Here is a 7,500-nt window from a genome sequence, read left to right as displayed (position 1 = left end):
GAACGTAAAGACGGGCTAAATGCCGCTAAGTATTTTGCCTAGTGTGCTAATGATTCTGCCAGCTCGCCGCCTTCGTCAGCCTAAATTTTAAATGTGGCTCCGATTGTTGAGTTGAGTACTGGACTTGTTTGTTTGGTTTTGCTTCGGCGTTTTTACTTTTTGCTTTTTGTGTCATTTTCTTCCTTGGACCATCTCTTCTCAACATATACACAGATCTATTTTGTGAATAAAGAAAGGAAGATTAATTATTTTTCTACTCTAGGCACAAGGCCTGAAATTTTGGGGCATAGGGATAGTCGATTAGATCGACCCCAGTACGCAGCTGGTATTTAATTTATCGACCTCGAAAGGATGAACGGCAAAGTCGACCTCAGCGGAATTTAAACTCAGAACGTAAAGACAGACGAAATACCGCTAAGCATTTCACATGGGGTACTAACGTTTCTGCCAGGAAAAGGGATTCGTCCTAATTTTGGTAAAAGGATAGCAATTCTAAGGAGAGTGATCTAGTCGATTACGTAGACGCGAATGGTATTCTTTTAACCGACCTCAAAAGATTGAAAAGCAAAGTTGACTTCAACTATATTTGAACTTGGAATAAAAATCAAAAGAACAGGGCCGGAAGAAATACTTATTTCTTTATTGCTCGCAAGGGGTTAAACATAGAAGGGACAAACAAGGACAGACAAAGGGATTAAGTCGATTACACAACTGGTACTTAATTTATCGACTCCGAAAAGATGAAAGGCAAAGTCGACCTCGGCGGAATTTGAACTCAGAGCGTAGCGGCAGACGAAATGCCGCGAAGCATCTCGCCCGGCGTGCTAACGTTTCTGCCAGCTCACCGGAAGAAATACTGTTAAACATTTAGTCGGACGCAGTAACGTTTCTGGTTGTTCTCTTCTTTAAAGGAAGGAAGAATTATAAAAACAAACGCCGAATCTCTGGCTACTTGAAGATCGGGTTCCAAATTATAAAATGCCATTCTTAATTGCATATATTTAAGTGTTGCATTAAGAGTATTCTCTTACTATTTTTATGGCCGGGTCCCAGCCCGGGACACAGCAAGAGAGTTCAACTACCACACTTTTCAGTTCATCATCACTGCCTCTGGCTCCTGGATACATTACTGGATACATACCAGGCCGGTATCTGCAATCAGGTTGTCGATGTAAATGTAGCGATGTTTTCCTCTTTTTTACATCACCATGAAATGAGTTCCACTAGCTTAATTTGTATGCTTGCAGTAGAGGGTAGCGCACCCAGTGACTGGTTAATGTCAGCTATCTTTGCCTGATCTTTTCGGTAAGTTTCGGCCGTTCTCCATAAAGGCATTCATTTGTCATATGTTGCTGTCATTTCATATTTAGTGCCATCCGTAGCATCGTTATGTAGCATCCCTTTAGCTATTTACACTAATAGCACCACTGTCTCTGTTGTTAAGCATTTTAACGACTCTGACTTGTGGTAGAGAATACAGCGTTAGCGTGTAAAGTGAACTTCATCCGATCGTGATAGATGCTGTGTTCCTGTACTTATTTCACTTATAACTGCTCCACTTCTAAACTCATCCCTAATGATGCTATTGAATTTCTTGCTATTTTTGTTAATATGTATTTCTTTTAATGATTTGCATAAATACATTCAATTACCTTGGCAAAGTGTTTAAGTAGAATTTTGGAAGTGTTGTACGTGCATCTGTGGGGAGAGGTGATAATGTAAGGCCTACACTTCGCTGCAGAAATAATATGTTTGTGTCTATTTTGTGGAATATACATATACAGTAGAACCTCGTAGTACGAGTGCACCATTATACGAGCGAGCTTCATACAAGCGACCGCTAGTCAGCACTGATCTCGCACACGCTCTCCTAAGCGCAGCCTTCACTCGCTCAGTTTACATGTTTATCTCGTTACGGCAGCGTCCCTGTTATGTTTTTCCCAGTGTTATTTTGTTTTTGTTTTGTGCATTTTTTGCTATTATTTTATAATAATTAGTTGTGTTAATGGGTCCTTAGAAGGTTACCACAAAGGACAGAGCTCAGAAGAAAAAGCTTATTACGATAGACTTGAAGAAGGAAAATACCGGATATTTTAATGTGGTGTGAAGGAAAGAAAGTTGTAAATCTAGTCGAGATAACGATTCTTCATGAAGATAACATGGACGCGGCTCGGACTCGAAAGATTGTGTGAGACAACTGTTGTTATCGTTAGGCCTAACTCATCGTAAGGTAAATACCACCATGACCGATATCCAAACTACAGTGGAGAAGGTTTGCCACTGGATTTGGTTAAAAAGAGTCAATGAGCGATGGCTAGAGAAATATTGAGCTTTATTTAATAACCAGTTGATCTAGCAAGCGGGGCCTCATATCAGTGAAGGGGGCCGGTGCGCATTGATGCTGTCGAGAGGTAGGCCGCGAAACAGCGCGCATTCTCTCCTGATGACCCCATACACTTGCTGGCTTCCGGTATGCGGAGTTCTTGACTGGTAGCACTTGCACGTGCAAGCTGTTTTCAAAACATCTAAACATGAGAGAAGAGTGTGTATAGAGGACACAGCACGCCAATACGACCGCAGCACGTCGACGATGTGCATGTTCCTGAAGAAAAAGGATGAAATCAAGGCCGTTACAACAGCAGAGGGCGTCTCCAGGCTTTCCAAACAACGGATATCTGTCCGCAAATAGATGGAAAAATTGCTTTTCCTGTGGATCAACTTCCTATAGAGAAGCAACTCGCAGGGGATACAATTACAGAGACCATCATCTGTAAGAAAACACGAGCGCTGTATGGGTATCTCCTGAAGCAGAAACCTAGAACATCGATGGAGGAGACACCAGCAAATACATGTAAGGCCAGTTGCGGCTGGATCCATAATTTCAAGAAGACGGCTGGTGTTCATAGCATTGTCAGGATTGGAGAAGCAGACACCTGAGGATTTCGTGTATGTTTTCTCTCAGCTCAAAGCACAACAGATTTTCAACTGTGACGAAACTGGCCTTTTTTGGAAAAAAATGCCCAGAAGAACGTACATAATTGCAGTGGAGAAGAAAATGCCTGGTCACAAGCCTATGAAAGATAGGTTAATCCTCGCCCTTTATGCAAATGCTAGTGGAGACTTGAAGATCAAGCTGCTCCTTGTCTGTCATTCCGAAAATCCATGAGCGCTCATGTCACACAGAATACTGAAGAAGTTGCAGGTCATAAGGAGGGCAAAGGTTAAAACCTGGGTCACCGAGTGGGTCAACCTTATCTTCGGAAAAGCAGTGAAAATGTAGCTTCTGGGGAATGATCTTCCTCTCAACACCCTCCTCATCCTCTCAACACCCTCCTCATCCTCGACAAAGTTGCTGCTCAGCCTCCTAAATTTGAAGACGATATTCTGGATGAATTTAAATTCAAAGAAGTTCTATACGCAAAAACCACTCCTATATTGCAGCCCATGGACCAACAGGTGATTTCTAATTTTTAGAACTTTTACACCAGATACCTGTTTCGTTGGTGCTTTGAAGTCACCGAAAACGCAAATCTAACCCCTCGTGAGTTTTGGAAGGAGCACTACAATATTGTTAACTGCCTGCAAATCATCGATATGGCCTGGCAGGGAGAACGTTGAATTCTGCAAGGAGGAAACTATGGCGTGACTGCGTGTCTGAAAGAGATTTCGAGGGGTTTGAATCCGAGACACCTGTAGCCGAGGAGATCTCTTCGCAAGTCCATAGGTCTCGAGGTTCGTGATGGGGACATTAACAATCTCGTCGAGGAACCCTGAAAGGAGCTGATGACAGATAGTTTCAGGAACAGCAGCATGCGGTGGAAGAGATTGGTATCCCGGTGGAGTACAGCTTAGTAGAGAAAGCTATTTCAATGTGGGATTATGCTTCTGAATTTGTAGAAAAATATCATCCTGATAAAGTAGCTACCGGTCGTGCAGATGCTTTATTTAATAACACTGTTCTGGCACATTTTTGTAACATTTCGAAAGGCAGGGAAAAGCAGACTTCTTTTGATGTTTCTAATGAAACGACCTGCCAGTATGAAAAATGAACAAAATGTGTCCAAAAAGCCTAAATTAAGCGGTAAGAGAGAAAACGCGAGAAATTGTTCTTCCTGAAGTCTTAATAATCCTCCAAACAATAACCCTCCCCTTCCCCGCTCCATCCTCTTCCTAGTGTACAATTCGTCCCATCTTTAAAGTAATTAAATTACTAAAACCAGTTTATATGTTTCTTTTCCATTCTTTTTTATCAAGATTGTATAATTGTCATTTTCCTTGTAACTACAACTTTTCTGTTTTAAAACGCATAAAAAATGACTTTTGGGTGGTTTTGGTCGGCTGGAACGGATTAGTTATATTTTAATTAATTTCAATAGGGAAAATTGATTTGTAAAACGCGCAAATCGTAAAACGAGTTCGGTCTTTTTAGGAACCGGCACAGTTCTGAGACACCAGATGATTCACAAATGCTCACGAGATTAAAAACATCACCAGCTCTATAGTTCTACATGAGCATACGGGGACCACGTTGTGAATTTTAAAATTTTAATTCACCTGAAGAAGACGGTTTTTTCGTGAAGTAAACAATCAAAAGACGCGTCTGAAACAGCTATAATGAACTTTAACCTATTTGCGTTCTTTCTTTATATATACATATATATATTGTTATTCTTTTACATGTTCCATTCATTTAACCGCAGCCATGCTGGAGCACCGCCTTACAGAGTTATTTAGTCGAAGAAATCGACCCAGAACCTATTCTTTGAAAGCCTAGTACTTATTCTATCAGTCTTTTTTTTTTTGCTGAACCGCTATTGTATGTGGACAGAAACACTCCAACATCGGTTGTCAAGCGATGGTAGTGTACACAAAGATACACACATAAATAAACACGCAGAAACATAAATATGCGATGGATGTCTTTCAGTTTCCGTTTTCCAAATTCACTCACAAGGCATTGGTTGACTCGAGGCTATAAGTACAAGAAACTTGCTTAAGGTTTCACGCTGTTGGACTGAACCCAGAACCATGAGGTTTGGAAGCTAACTTGTTACTACACAGTCATGTCTGTGCCTCTCTCTCTCTCTCTTTCTCTCTCTCCATATATATATATATATGTGTGTGTGTGTGTATGTGTGTGTGTGTGTGTGCATGTATGTATATATATATGTATATATATATATATATATATATATATATATGCACGCGCACTCATTGGTTTTTCGGTTATTATGTTCATATTAAAAGGAATGCGATGCCACAGAAGTGCTTCGTGAATTGGTTTGTGTCTCGTTTACTTTAGTTAACGGGGTTAAGGGCATGCTTCAGCAACCTCCACAGCAGATAGCTCTCTCTCTGTTGTTTCCTCTCTGACATATATCAAGGTACATAGTTTTGTATTATATATAGCATCACTAATTATTTTATCAGTAAATCACTGAAAGCCGCTGTAATCTAGTTATACATTTTTGTAGGTATTCTCTCTGGATTTCAAACAAAAAGTGCATCAATGCATACCTTAAGAGACTCTAGGGAGCTGTCTGTTTATCCCTTATCATGTCTAAGATTTGAAATGCAAAGCCCTTGTAAAATTTATTCGTGATGTAATATATGTGTGTGATTTTGCACATATGTGAATGTGATATATATATATATATGTGTGTGTGTGTAGAGAGAGAGAGAGAGAGAGAGAGAGAGAGAGAGACATGCAGATACATAGATTTCTAAATAATATATATATATATATATATTCTGCTTGCAATTGTGTGTATGTCGTAGCACTCCGTCGGTTACGACGACGTGGGTTCCAGTTGATCCGATCAACGGAACAGCCTGCTTGTGAAATTAACGTGGAAGTGGCTGAGCACTCCACAGACAAGTGTACCCTTAACGTACTTCTCGGGGATATTCAGCGTGACACAGAGAATGACAAGGCTGGCCATTTAAAGTATAGGTACAGCAGAAACAGGAAGAAAGAGAAAGCTGTGGTGAAAGATGGAGCCTGATGGAGTTTTAGGTATTTTCGCTCAATAAACACTCACAACGCACAGTCTTGGAATCGAAACCGCGATCCTAGGACCGCGTGTCCGCTGCCCAAACCATTGGGCCATTACGCCTCAACAAGTATGTATGTGTATGCATAAGCTATTAGTCAGTGACACTAGATTGATGGTATTGTTGTTAGAAAAGCGATGCTAATGATTTTTCCAATTCTTATACTATTGCTCTCGGCAGTGCACATCAGAATCTCAACTGCTAATATAAAAAAGAAACACTACCCAGTGTAACACGCCAATTAGCGTTAATTTCACCAAATAGATGGGGTTTTTTTAACAGACTAACGAAATATTTTTTGCAAAATATTAGTACTCAAAAATCTTTAACACAATCTTAATCAGTATTTCATATTGAACATCATTTAATTTTGCTCAAAGTTTAGCTAATGTAAAACAAATAAATATTCTTTTCAAATTTCTAGAACGTGGTCAGGAGTTTCGGCTGTGTGGGAGATCGATTACTCAAATCCAGGGCTCAACTGGTACTTATTTTACCAACCTCGAAATCACTTTGAACTCAAAACATACAGACGGACGAAATGCCGTTAATTGCTAGGGTCTTTGCAATCGACTTCTCCCTCCCCTGAAAATATTGCTGGCCTTGCGCCATAACTTGAAATCATTATTATTATTATTATTATTATTATTATTATTATTATTATTATTATTATTATTATTATTATTATCATTATGTTTGACATTTGCTTTGTATTTGTACAAGTTGACTCCAAGTCTCACCTAGAGGCCGCAAGAGACAACAGGTTAGAAGTTCACGTTGGTGTTATGTCAAGGGAGTCATATATTTGGTTTTGTACATAGTACTGTTTTAGATAGTGTCTAAGAATGCAAGAAAATTATGAGTTTGTTGTAAAATTTGAGATTACCCAGACAGTATTTTACGTAGGGTATGGGCAGTTCCCATGAGCACTATCTTTTGAATTTCTGCCATTTGGGAGTTTCCTGGAGCTAGGTAGGAATCAACCCCTTTTGCTATCATTACCAGGGCACCTCTGACAACAGGTATTGTTTTAGTCTTGCGGTTCCACATCTTGCCATTTTCTATTTCAAGATCTTTAAAATTGCTCAGTTTTAGGTAGGTCTTGACAGATACATTTTTGTCGATTGGGGCAGTCACATCAATGAGGAGGCATGATTTTTGTCTGAAGTCTTTCAATATAATGTCTGGCCTATTCGCATCTATCTTTCTGTCAGTTTGAATGGTGAAGTCCCAGAGAAGTGAAATGTGGTCAATTTCAAGCACTGGAGTGGTCTGTGTTCTCACCAGTCTTTACCATGGGGCAGATCCAGGTTTTTTGCAAATTACCCATGTTGGAGTACTGCCGTTCTTTAATATGTTAGCCTGGTAGTTTCATAGCAGCCAGGATCAGTGCCTACTGATCTTGGATTGCTATGATAAACCCTTCTGTTTCTAATTTTAAACCAG

Source organism: Octopus bimaculoides, chromosome 3 (genome assembly GCF_001194135.2).
Source record: "Octopus bimaculoides isolate UCB-OBI-ISO-001 chromosome 3, ASM119413v2, whole genome shotgun sequence".
In the NCBI taxonomy this organism is placed as follows: Eukaryota; Metazoa; Mollusca; class Cephalopoda; order Octopoda; family Octopodidae; genus Octopus; species Octopus bimaculoides.
Note: the sequence above shows the minus strand (reverse complement) of the source record.